A 14378-nucleotide genomic window follows, 5' to 3' on the forward strand; every position below is an offset into this window, starting at 1 on the left:
TTTGTGTTATGACAAAAACTGTATGGATACTTGTACTATTCACTGGTGAAGTGTGTGGATTCTAGTGTTTTGAGGGCGAGACAGTTTACTTTGCTACGCATTCTCCATCTTGAAGCTGTTGCTGTTCAGCTGGCCGGCCTACGTGAAGGCATATCGGTACATAAGGTAAGTGGGCCAGTTTATTCGATACTGCTGTAGTAAAGGAGGTAGCGATCAAGTTCTGGACTGTATTCAGGGCCCCGTGTGTCTGATTTCTTGCATTGTGGGTATTGGCTTGCCATGGCCACACCGATGATGATGGATGGATGTGGACAGGTCCTTAATATTAGACCTTAATATACAAGAAAGGTGTTACATATTTTTAATACTATGCGATAGAGTTAATATTCATTGAAGTAGTTTACTGTGTAGTCTACACAGTAAACAGTTGATTCTGCAGTTTAATAAACCTTGAACACACAAGATGAAACAGTAAAAGATAAATGCAAATCCCTGTATTTGACCAAACCATCTGTTACGTTAAGCGGAATGCGCAAGTATATATTTGTGTTGGTTTATCTGCTTGCACAGATCCCAGCTAGCCAAGTGCAGTTAATAACTTCATCAAAAGTAAATTTATGACTGTGTTGCAAATATATGCATAATGATCGACGGTCGCTTTAATATTAATTTATTTCCTAAAAGCAGGATATCATAAATGAGGTTTTATTGTTTCGTGTATTATTTACAATGTGATATTATTCGCCAAGTCTGAATCGTTTTTCATATTAATTTACAATCAATAGGGCTTGCTTCTGTGTTGTTTTTGTATAAATTTTGTTACAATTTTCTTTTTGTAAGTATGACCAAGCTCTCTTTTCAACTGACTTCAAAAAGAAGAAACTTCTCAATTGGGTTTGTATTTTTTTTAATGTTTGTTACCTCATAACTCCGTCAGTTGTAAACCAGTTTGGAACCTTTTTCTGTATGGATATTATATTAATAAATTAATCAAATTGAAATTTTATTTAAATCGGTTCAGTAATTAGTTTTTAAAATAACATAACTGGTTGTTGTCACGATTGAAATTTTTTTTTGCGTCACATATAACTATCAAATAGACACAAATTTTGAAATACGTTTCTAAATGATAAATTAAAGTATTAATCCAATGGACTTATCTATGCAGTTTTTTGTCATTTCACCATACTTCAAATTGAAACACCTCATGCCCTGTATGATCTATAAGCCCAAATATCGAGAAGTACACCAGTTCGACAAAACATTATCTATGTTATTATAAATAATATTAAATTAAAAAATAATGCGCTACATTTAAAAATAGAGAAGAAAAATTACGTATAAATTTTTGCGTGTATCCTTTCTGTTTCCTCGATTTTCAATATCTGCCAGGGCTATGTAGGCGTGCCCCTTATTCGAAGCTCTAAGTGGATATCGTTCGAGTCTGTCAGGTTATTTGCCGCTATTGAGCCCGTAAGCCTCATATTTTGCTCTTAAATAATGGACATATCCATGAAATAACTCCACGGTTTAATTTTATGTTGCGCGGGAAGGTTTATCGATGCTGAGGCTGTTCGAAATATATAATTTCGTATGCATATTTTATAACAATATTTTATTATCTACCAAGTTTGTATTTTTATAAATAGATATTAATTTTAAAAATACTTGACTTAGGTTCCCTTGCTTATTTGTAATCTCAAAATTTAGTAAATTTTCAAGAAATTTACCCAACACCTATAAATACTTTTTGATCCTTACCATTTTATGAGTAACTATGTAGTAAAAGTACTAATGTAATAAAATCGTAACTAGATGATGTCTGTACATGAAAGATATTTAAGAGAAAATAATATGAGTGGTCTTAATAAGATCCCTCAAATTATTTTTTGTTCTTCTTAATATTTTTTAGAAATTTTATTCGTCTCTATGCCTGTATTTTTATTCTGACATCACGCAAAAATTATTGCACCAAATTGGATTGGATTATCATAAACACGTGACTGAAAATCTAATTTAAATAATTATGAATAAATGAATGAGCGAGTATAATTTATTTGCATTATACAATATAGGAAATAAGCAAGACAATTAACAAACACAACGATACAATTGTATAAGTATACTGATGTATGTTTTATTTTGATAAGCCATCTGGAAGTGATTTTTAAATTAGTTTTTATTATAAATATAATATATATACTTAATTATTGTTATAAATTAATAACAGAGGAATGGGTAGCAGCGGTCTCGGCCTACGATCAGGTAAACCACATGCTCGTTTGTCATGAAAATAGTTACATAATAGCCTAAAATCCTGCCGTTGTACTTCTACAGGTATAAAACCTGCAAAAGTACAAAGACGGGTTCTTATTAAACTGATGAAAATGAGCGAAAATATGATATGTACAGTGCATCCAAGTTACATGCTCTCAGTTAGTCGCATTATATTATTTTTTGCTCATCTTTCATTTAAACAAATATTCTATAAAAAGTCTTGTAACAGCGGCAGGTTTTTAAGTTATAAGTTTCATAAAATTACTTAAAATTAATTTGTCTCGGTGATAGTACGGGTATTAAGTATAGTTTTCGACTATCTCGCAGTAGGGACATAAATAGGTCAAAGCTGACTTTATGTTGTATAAAATGGTAGTGGTAAGCTTTTATAATATAGTTTACTTTACTGCAGTGTTGTGATACACTGCTCTGAATATAAACGTGAAATATGAGGCAATATTTTGTAAAACTCAAGTTAAACTAAATATCGTATATTGCTGGAGATTATGTTCGGCCACTAGCTTTTGTCTGTAACTTTGTACGCGTGGATTTTGGAAGTAAACACTAGTTTTATATGACGTGTCTTTTTAAAATATACATTATGTTTTAATTAAGGAATATAACAGTGAAAACCGCTTTCAATTTGATGGAGTAGTTTTTGCGTGCTACCGAAATAAATATACAGACAAACAAAAATTCTAAAAATCATTGTTTTGCCTTCTTTACTAAAAGCCCTCAGATATATTTTTCCTTAATATTTCCATGTACAGATATCATTTAGTTATAATTTGATTATGTTAGTAAGTTAAGGTAAAAGCTACTTATTATATATATATATATATATATATATATATATATATATATATATTACAGCCTCGGCTTCGCACGGGTGCAATGCTGATACTAAATAACTTCGCCGGCCTCCATTACATTACGACATTACATTAGAAACCTCTAAAATTATCAGTGTTCCACTACTATATTATCCATGTATTATCCATATAAACCTTCCTCTTAAATCACTCTATCTATTGAAAAATTGCTTCAAAATCCATTGCGTAGTTTTAAAGATTTTAGCATACACGGGGACGGACAGACAGCAACAGCGACTTTGTTTTATCCTATGTAGTGATATATATATATATATATATATATATATATATATATATATATACTTATATTTATGTTACATTTATGTTACAGCACAATAAAAGAGCTACATTTAAATCGTATGAACCAATTGCCAATTTCACGGTGTTGAAGTCCTGTAAATAAGAAAATACTTGTATGGCTGTTTACTGTCTGTTAGAATGGAGATGGGTAAACAGGAAAAATATACATGAATAGAAATTCTGTGTTAATACACTTTGTATTCTTGTATGTAGGTACACATTTTCTATTATTTCCTAGTTTAAATATTTAAATAGATACAATTATAAGTAGCTAGATATACAGGATGCCCCAGAGGTCGACATCAAGCCGAAATCTGGTAACAGGCTAAGTTTTTTTATAACACAGGGGCAAACGAGCATGTGGCTCACCTGATGGTGACTACAGCCGTCACGGTGTGCTGCCGGGCTTTTAAAAAGGAATATGCTCTTTTCTTGAAGGTTATGATGTCGTATCGGTTCGGAAATACTGCTATTTGTTTGTTTTTAACACTTAATTGTACAATAAAGTCTTAAATTATGGGATAAGTCAGCGTATACCAACAGCGCAGGTGGGGTTAACCATTTCATTGAAATCCATTTAAAAAATTAAACTTGTGATAAACATGTGTTAAATACATGTATAGAGGGGAAGGGGGAGGGATTGTTAGTAATGAGGTCTAATTGACCCATTGCCAATACACCCTATCAGGTCGACCTTTACGCGGTTTCCCCTCAAAACCATCATGGATAATTCTAGTGAAATTCGTCACAATAAGCTAGCTGACCTGTTTTTATCGTCACATCACCTATCACTAGTCCTCCGCCAGCATATACTGATAGCTCAGGCGGGGTATTATTCCATTATCACCCATTAAAAGAATACATGTATAGACACATATAATTAAAAAAGAATATCTAACATCCGATTGTGTTGAGTCCTGGCCGTTTTCGGTCACGGCGCACACTTTGACTCCGCTATTATTAATTCATAGTTTACACAGGGGGCTACTAGATTATCTGTTGTTGGCGTAGGGGTGCTCGAATGTGGCTTACATAGCTAATTTTTTTAGTGAAGGTTTTTGCAAATAGCGACCAGCAATGCAAGCACACCGTGGTTTTTATAATTATAATGTACTGCTGCTGTGGGTCGAGCTTTTATTTTGTCTCTTTATGTGTTCAGTTAAAAAAACCTGACATTTCAATCCATGTGATTATATCAAAACAATAGTAAGATTGTTTTATTAAAAATAAAAGGTATTTAAAGTAATAATATAAATAATACGCTTTATTATAATAATCTATGGACATTGGCACTGAATAACGTTTAATCATTAAGATGAGTTTTATTGAGCATTCTTTATAGATAGACATACTTGTCAAATTATTTTTTAGTAATACCAGAAGTCTTTCGATTGAAAATTAAAACTAGAAACTGCTGTCTCAACCGGATACTTCATTCTTATATATGTATATATATCTTTTTTTTTTACTTATTTATAATAACCACTGGGAGAGAGTGGATGGTCTATTAAATATCAGTAGATATGCGGCTACCATCAGTGTGAAATTGAAAAGTTAAAACGTAACGAAAATATTTTCTCTGACAGGAATGGATTACACGACCTTAATGTAGCGAAGCCACTTCAATAGATTTTGTTATCATCACTCAGTGCTTTTCTTATATCGTAGATATCGATTATTTGATGGTTATTCTCGTATTGTGGGGAGAAAATAATAGCTGCATTGTCGCGATGGACTGTGATCCCGGATTACTTTGACAATTCTGGAACCAGCTCGGATCTTTGAATGCCATTGTGTTCACAGGGTTGTCGAATTCTATATAATATACTTAAAATTTCATAATATTTATAAGAGCTTTTTTTTTGTTATTTTTATATTCATAGGTTAATATTATCAGACAGCTGCAATAATCTGTAGCTTTTTAAAGGAATTTATAGAGTATTTTTTGCTACGTGACACTGAAAAATTAATATCTATAAATATAAACATATATAAATAAAAATTAACATATATAAATAATTACTCAAATACTATTCGAGATATGAATTAATGAATTGGCAATACCAAAACTTGACGACCCAAAAATATACCTTTTATTAAATTTGATTCCTAGAGTTACAATTATAATAATGAATACCATCGATCTTCGGCTGAATCATGTAAGTCTGTTGCTAAAAGTCGTATTTAGGGGGAATGCAGACTGGGGGATTACTAACAATTCGTTACCAGTCCCATTGCTAGCAATATACCCTGTCAGGTCGATCTCCATGTGGAACTATCCCTGTAAACCATCGTTTTGAATTCCAAATCACACGTTGAGCTAATTGACCTGCCTTTTCCCTCACCTCACCTATCATCCCTCACTGCTGCACCCCAAGCGTATATTAGCGCAGTCAGGGTTATCATTCCATTATCATCCATAAAAAATCTCGTTTGACATAGATGGATTGACAATTTTACAATTAGGGATGTACCCCTCGATAATGGCCATTTGGCAGTTTTGATTACAAAACGTATAGATGTTCAAAACTTCCAAATAAATCAAATACTTTAGTTACGATTTGTTTCAAGCGAGAATTGTTAGCAACAAAGCTACATAAACCAGCCGTCGAACCTCTTTTTTGGTTCTGAAGTTTTACAATTTGAATTGATTAAACACCGAACATCAAGGGGCACAACCAAGATAAAGTCTCTCCTAAGCACGAACGAGCTGATGAACGTCAATTTGTCAACCCTATGTAAACAGCCGTTTATTGGGTTAATACCCGCTAATCTGCTAAGCTGCGCTGTAAGAAGATTTATTTTGTTTAATTGGCTATATTTGCAATTGGACAAATAGCTGGTTGTTACGGTTACATTATTAGGACGCCTTTGGAAGCAATTTCGTTTCTTGGTAGGTTCAATAAAAGGTAATTATGTATTTTTGTTTTACTTCTACGATGCTTAGGTACTTTGTGAAACATTAACAATTTAATTGTGATTATAGTAGAAGATTTTTTGTAACTTTGTTAGAGGTATGATATGAATAAGAATCTTAAATTAACGCTAATCCTTCAATTTCAGTCTAAATAATATTATAAGAAGTGAGTGTGTTTGTTTATTTATATACCTAATCACTATAAAATTTGATATACATGTACTGTTTGGGATAGAGAAGAGTCACGGATGAAGTCGCGGTCAAAAAGTAATATTATAATTATAAAAGTATGTAACTATGCTAATATGTTCGATATTTCACACATTTTAATGAATAAATGGTTTTAAATAAAATTTAGTACAAGATAAATCAGATCTCGGATTATTATTTTTTATATTAATGATAATTGCTATCCATGAAAAAGTTGCGATGTCATCATTGCCTTGGCTTTTCCCATTTATTTAGAGTCGGTATTTGATGCTGTATAAAGTAAGTTTGTGTAAATATATATTATTAGAAATATTTTTTACCAAAAGTACTCATATTTGATTGCATTGAGAGAGGAGCCGATGAAGCTTACACACACTACAAACACAGCCAGTTCAAATACTGTTATGAGTTATATTTTACTATTTATTCAAAAGTAATAAATTTTGATGGATGCTGTAGATACAGTGTATACTTTGTCGTTTGTGTACAGGCGATGGCTATCACTTTTTATCAAGTTAAATTGTTACATACAAAAAATAAAGTTAAAATGAGAATTTATAGCGAGGGATGCAAATTATGTGAATAGAAAGTTAAAAAGTTGTTTGAACAAAGCAACTCATCGCAATGTAGAATGTAGGTATACGAGTAGTAATGAAAAAATAATTCAATTTGAATTAAGAATTTGTTAAAGATTTTACTTACGAAATTTATATTAAAAAAAAAAAAAAAACATAAAATTGCAAAAGAAATTGGGTTAACAGTCAGAGGGAATTACAGTTGGTTTGACTTTCGAATTGGATGCCGATAAAGAATAAAAAAGAAAAAATAACAAGAAACATGAACGCCCGGTTTTTTGTAGTTTTGTAGGATAGCGTCCTACTTGTTTCCTATCCAACTGATCTATTTCATCTGGCTTATCACTGGTAGAGGTAGGTATCTTTGAACCAACTTCAAAAAGGAAGAGATTTAGATTTCGGCGGTCGTACATTTGAGAGTATATTGTGATATATGGATATATATATTCAACAATTCTGTACTTTTTTATTCGTTTCATAAGAATTATGAATATCCTTCCCCCCTTCTTTTTCGATGACTTTAAAAGGCTACTAAGAGAATTTAATGTTCGAGGGATAGGCAGCAACGTCTTTTAAAACATTTTTAAAGGCTAACTTGCCAACCCGCTTGCCAAGCGAGGTAACTGCTGGTAATACCTCCCCTTTTTGGGGAAGGCATATGTTTATCAGTGGACAATTAATGGCTGATATAATGATGATAACACTAATATTGAATATGTTTAAATAATCTAGAGTTTCTGTGCAACAAAATCCATATCTATTCTTGGAAAATGATTTTCATGTAAAGTTAATAGAGCCTTAAATAAATTAATGCTTAGTGCATCTAATATGCATACATAAATTGTGTATTTTATTAAAATCACATTTTCTCTAATTATGGAAAAGTGTACCGCCATATTTCTTGCTACTTATACTTTATGAGATAAAGCTTTTTATTCGCTGTTAAACAGACAAATCGGATTTAGAGTGGATTAGACTGTCGCCATAAATCTTATTACGAGACACAGCGAAGCTTATTTGCATTATCCAAATTTGGATGAAAGACCAGATACCACTTGAAGGAAATTGGCCAATGGGCAAAATTTTTTGGTCAGAATGTGCTATATGAAATGAAAATATTATTATAATAATATTATATGAAATGAAAAATGAAAAAAATATTTATTTCGTAACACAATTATTTATTTACTAGTTGAAGCCTATGGCTTTATCCGTGTGAATTAGGATAATAAGTATATTACGTGTTATTTCTAAATACGCTTCATAGTTGTGATGGATACATTTCAATTATATTTTAATGTATTAACAAACGGATTAACTTACATGTATTTTAGCGTACACTCGCGTCATGACCACTCGTGATTAAAGGTCCCGGATGGTTCCAAAACTAGTCGAGCTTTCTCGACTAAAATACATGTAATTTAATCCGATTGTAATTACAATGATATACTCGTACAATGTGTATTTGCGAAACTTTTAACAATAAAAATATTTCAAGTAATTTTGCAGTTTATGTATGACTCAATAACAATGATTATACAAAATTTTATATGATATATGGTAATTAGTTAGATAATACAAAGATGTTTAATTGCATCAATATAATTTGCTGTTATCTATACGCACAATAATAACTGTATAAATAGGATTATATTTATAAAAAAATATAATTATTCATATCAGTCGTTAATTGTCGGCTGCTGAACATAGGCTTCTCTCTAAGGAGGTCTTGCCAGTAGTCAATAGTGGCCGTGGATGCTTTAAGAGTGACGCTGTTGGGCATACCTCGTCTTTTAAGTTCCCTTACTTGCCTCTTACGATATTGACGGAAAATGAATATATATAATTAATAATATAAATAATATATACAATTATTTTTTTTTTATTGTTTGGTGAAATGTTTATCTTTATATCTAAAAAGTTTCTTAAATTTTCTCTCTTTTTTTATGTTGAATATCACAACAATTTTCGCAACAGCTCATATTATTTCCACCACAACTATAAGAAAAAAATCAATATTTTAAATATAAAAAAGTACAGATGAGTCAAATTTTAAGATACCATAGTATTGCTTATTACAACCATATTCATCCGAATATTTGACATTGATAAAAAAATTAAGTAATAATAATAAGTGGTAGACAATCACATCAGTCAGCTGGTTCTCTAGCTAGGATATTCTATGGATATCAACTAAAAACCAGGTAACGAGAACACCCAGTACAGAAATTTCAATTCAGTTTGTGTTCTAAATTGGCCCGACTGGAAATTTTTTTTTATACAACTTAGAATGGCAAAGAAGCTGAAAACCCACCTGATGGAAAGTGGTAATCGTCGCCTATAGACATGACATGTACTATGGACATAACAGAGTATACTGTTTCACTCATTATACCTAGGACTCATGTGTTATTCCTCTGTACCTTGTAAATTCACGCCATATCTCACCCTTCAAACTGAAACACAGCCATGTAAAAACAACTGCTTTACGGTAGAAACACGAATGCGACAGAGGTACCTAACCAATCGACTTTTTTACAGTCTCTTTCTGGTAAACCCGGGATCTCATTTACGTATATATATATATATATATATATATATATATATATATATATATATATATATATATATATATATATATATATATATATAGCTTAAAATGATTATAATTTATAATTCAATTATAAAATTTAACTTTTTGTAATAAAATCATATGTTTAATAGTTCTAAAAGAGTTTTATATTAGCATTATTAAATATAAAAAAATATTCGACTTAAAATAAACGCTGTAATTAATAAGTAAAAATAATTTGTGGATTTTTTACATTTTATTTTATCTGAATTTATTTTTCAAACAGGTTCAGCTAAATTCAAATTTACTGTCTGTTCATAAACAAAAAAAAACCTGCACCAATAAAGGTACGTTATGTGAATTGCATGTTAATCTGTATAAATTGTGCAGGCGGGTTTTATGTGTATGTATACCAGCCAAAAAAAACTCAATCGAGAAATGGGTTAATTGATTATCGATCAGAAAATACCTACATGGTGTCGGAGAATAATATTTTAATAGTTTGTACGTCATTGTACGTATAAGGTGGAATAAACATATGTATTTCAACCTCTTTACGCAACCTACGCGAGTATCTGAGGAACATTCGCGATCAAATAATAGGTTGCATGTAAAATAAACAAGTAGTTATGTACATTAAAATATAATGTGTATAATGTGTGTGTAAAACTCTTAACAAAATAGGGAATATAAATTCAAATTTCAATCATCTTTATTCATAATAATAAATTTGTTTACAAGCATTTTTAAATCGTCATTTTTTTATTAATGCAGAGTTCAGAAAGTTGTTATTTATCGAGAAGAGTTCATAAGAAACTAAACAGTTACTCTTTTAAATCTCTGTTAACAATGTGTGTATTTATTTAAATGCACTATCTTTAAAATTACATGATTAATTAACAGTCCCGCAAGGTTGATTAACACCATGCACATTTGTCATTCAAATAATCCTTTATATCCACTTATTATTCAATATTTATTATACCTTATTAAAATAGAAGATATTGGTATAATTAAATTTTTAATGGGAATTATTTACTAATTAGATTACATGAGAAAAATGCCCTAAGATGCAAATAAAAAAATGATATTTTTAAGTATTTCTCTACGCAATAATATAGATTTTAGTTAAAGTAGGTACTTTTATGAAATACACTTAATAATGTATATAAATGGAAATATCTAGATTTATGCTACACCTACCTACTTAGTTATTTATACTCTTTTAACGCGTTATCAAGAATTTATAGAAAGGTAAAGTTCTTTTTAAACATTTTACCTAGTGAATGGTTGGCTAGAAGATATTGCTTAGCAATAAGACAGCATTTTATACCTATTTCAGACAACTTTGATTTATTCGTTTCAATAAAATGTCAATTAAGTAAATAATAATACAATATATTATAAACTCGGAAATATAAAAAAAAGTATGTGTAAAATATTCTTAAAACAATATAGGTCATGAAATGGCGGGCGTTGCTGTGAACAAAGCAGTATGTATTTGACGGTGTCACAGTGACAAACTTCGTATGTATTATGCATATCGCTCGACTTTGAGCGAAATCAATATTTAATATTCGTAATGATATTTATATTATTAAACTAATAACTACTAATTGGTTAAAAAAAGAAGACAAAAGAGATGCCGGCGGCATTATCTTCTTATACAAAGTAAATTTGTTACTATTCTTTTAAGAGAGTATGTATCGGTAACGACCTCCACTTCAGCCTGTACAGTCGAGCTAATAAATTTGTCCAATATCGTTCTATTGACATAGTATACTTCATCATCATCATTTCAGTTATTTATTATCCGTCCACTGCTGGACATAAACCTTCCCCTTAGACTGCCATAAAGAACGGTTCTGAGTCACCTGCATCCATTATACTTACACGGGCATTGTTACGATATACGAATACTAATAATATTATGAAATGCTATTGCACATTAGTAACTAAGTATATGAATAGTATTTATTATTTTAATAAATGCTGATTAGGAATATTACTCATCTGATTTAATTTTTAACCGCCTTCAAAAAAGAGGAGTTTCTCATTTCGGTTGTTTTTTTTTTGTTTGTTACCTCAGAATTCCGTCATTTGAAAACCGATTTAGAAAATTCTTTTTTTTAAATTAGTTCTATAAAAATGTTATCAAAATAATTGGTTTAGCCACGATTGAAGTTAGTGTTTTTTATACAATATTTTTTAAAATTATTTTCGTCTGTGTAAAATATAGATAAATTTAATGGCTAATAACAGTTGTGAAATATAATTTTCGATAAAAGTTCAGAATAGATATCATTGTAGGAACGTCAAGCGAAGCGGATCGATTCATCCCCTCATGTCATGAGGTAAATCCAGACTTCGCCCGTAGCTAGGCTGTCGGATGTCACAGTTCTGTTTCCGGGAAAAGCGCCGTTACAAAGGTTTGAAAAATTTTAACGTAATTCCGGTGTACAATATGGACGTTCATTTATATTCATGGTTTTTTGAAAAACACAGTATGTTAACATGTTTTATTGTGTAGTGATCGATGTAGGCACTACGCTCTTTGAATAATTTTCCGAAAAATTATCAATGATAATTAATTTATATATATTATATTAATTTATAAAGAGAGCATGATTGAATGCTCTCTTTATAAATTAAAGTCTAAATATCAAATCATATTCACATATTTTTCAAAAATGATTTCTTCCACATTATTTTATTTCCCTGGGTTCAAAGTTTGTTTTAAAAATGTCAGTGGTGTTTATTACTGCCTCATGCATTTTGGTCACTTATATCTACCTACCTATTAACTGATATTTATAAGAATATTTGTAATTTTCAATAATTACAAAAATATATTTTAAATACATTATCGCGATTTAAAGCAATGAGGTTACAAGTAAATAATACCTACATACCTTATTTTTATAGCTGACACGAAAATCAAGTATATTTTTACTTGCAATCGCGTCACGTTAAGTCCCGATACTGTATTTAAAATATGTATCAATAACGCGAATGTTTAAATTTAACTATTAGAAAAATAAACACGTATGTCCCATATGCATGTTCATTATAGTTTTGACTAGCATTTTTTTCATATTCTATTATACATATATTTATATCCATAATGTATCAAAACGTAACTACGCGTGTAGCTAATTCTATAACCAGCTGAGCATCTTGGGACTTCTGATAAAGATTGTCATATACATAGCTAATATATATTTTGTATAGCTGTGTAGGTCCCGGCATAAAATGGACCACCCCTTCCTTTCTCGTGGGAGTCATGAGAGGCGACTAAGGAACTTATGCTAGAGGGATGGACAGCAGCGTCCCTTTTAAAATATCTGTAAAAACCTAACTGCGGTTGCCAACCTGCCTGCCAAGCGTGGCAACTATTGGCAGAACTCCTCTTTTGAGAATTGTTTATTTTCAGCAGTGGACAGTTAACAGCTGAAAATAATAATAAAAAATAATAATAAATATATTTTGTGAAGAGATGCAACCTATGAGCAATATCAGCTCATTTTCGTCCCAACAGCAATATAGTCGTCGTCGCATTCTGCTCCTCTGTTACATATATTGTTACAGCTACTAGATGACCGTGACTTATCGTTGGAGCTCCAGAGCTTCTTCCTGAAAATAATATAGGTTTATTTTTAACTAAATTATTTTCTGGTTTAGAGGATTGTTAACAAATAATCTTGCAACCTTCTTGTAAGCAAATTACTTATTATTATTAGGTTGACTGTCACGCGGTTCCTTTGAAAATGGTCTTAGTTAATTCCAGATGAATTTATCTCTTAACTGTATCATCACTTATCTTTTTTAACTGGTATTTCATTAGCATATACTGGTAGCATGGGCGGCATGACGATTTTATTTTCATCTCATAAAAAACCTATAACAATAATCTTTATCATGGTTCTGCCATGATCACTACATGGTTTGTTACAATCAAATACACTATAGGGACTTTACGTGACATGATTGCAATAAAAATCAGGTATGTAGGTACTATTTTATTGCAATTGCATCGCGTAAAATCCCGATAGTATATTTAAACTATGTATTAACAACGTGAAAATTTAAAACTAAAGGTGTATTAAGGTGTATTTTATATGATACAATTTTTTCTTTGATTTTATACAAAGTATATAATGTGTATTCGAAAATAATCTCAGAGCAAAATCAAGTCTTTCGTCTTTACGGTTGAAGAGGTGCTTATTCACGTATCATGCAAAAACGGCCAGAGGTGCGGTCTAAACAAGATTAATTGGTCGTTAACTTGAGTTTATACGTAAAAAAAAAACTGCACATCATCACAACACAATTGCGGAGGTTCGAGCAATAAAGCAAAAATGAGATTAAAATGAATGAATCTAGCAATTTTATGTTAATCGGGTAATTTTATGTATTGATCGATTCAACCTAAACCTAAAGTAAAAAATTCGTCTACATTATAGAACCGCATATTTATTTATTTAACAATATATAACAATAATAAGTTTTAATAGGGTTGTTGTATTATTCATACAACTAATAGGTAATTGCTTTTCCAATATCAACCTATTGTTATTTTTAGTCACTCGGTAATGATTATTTATAATTTTTATTCTTTATTCCCCTCTTGAGTTCTATTCTTACTTTACCGATTG

The 14378-nt window shown here is 30.7% G+C and overlaps 1 pseudogene; it reads right to left on the reverse strand.

The window, feature by feature from the left end:
- LOC113519044 (uncharacterized) overlaps positions 1-14378 on the reverse strand; it is a 71175-nt pseudogene that overhangs the window by 22892 nt on the left and 33905 nt on the right.

Source organism: Galleria mellonella, unplaced genomic scaffold, assembly GCF_026898425.1.
Source record: "Galleria mellonella isolate WM207_F2 unplaced genomic scaffold, CSIRO_AGI_GalMel_v1 utg159, whole genome shotgun sequence".
NCBI classification, from domain to species: Eukaryota; Metazoa; Arthropoda; class Insecta; order Lepidoptera; family Pyralidae; genus Galleria; species Galleria mellonella.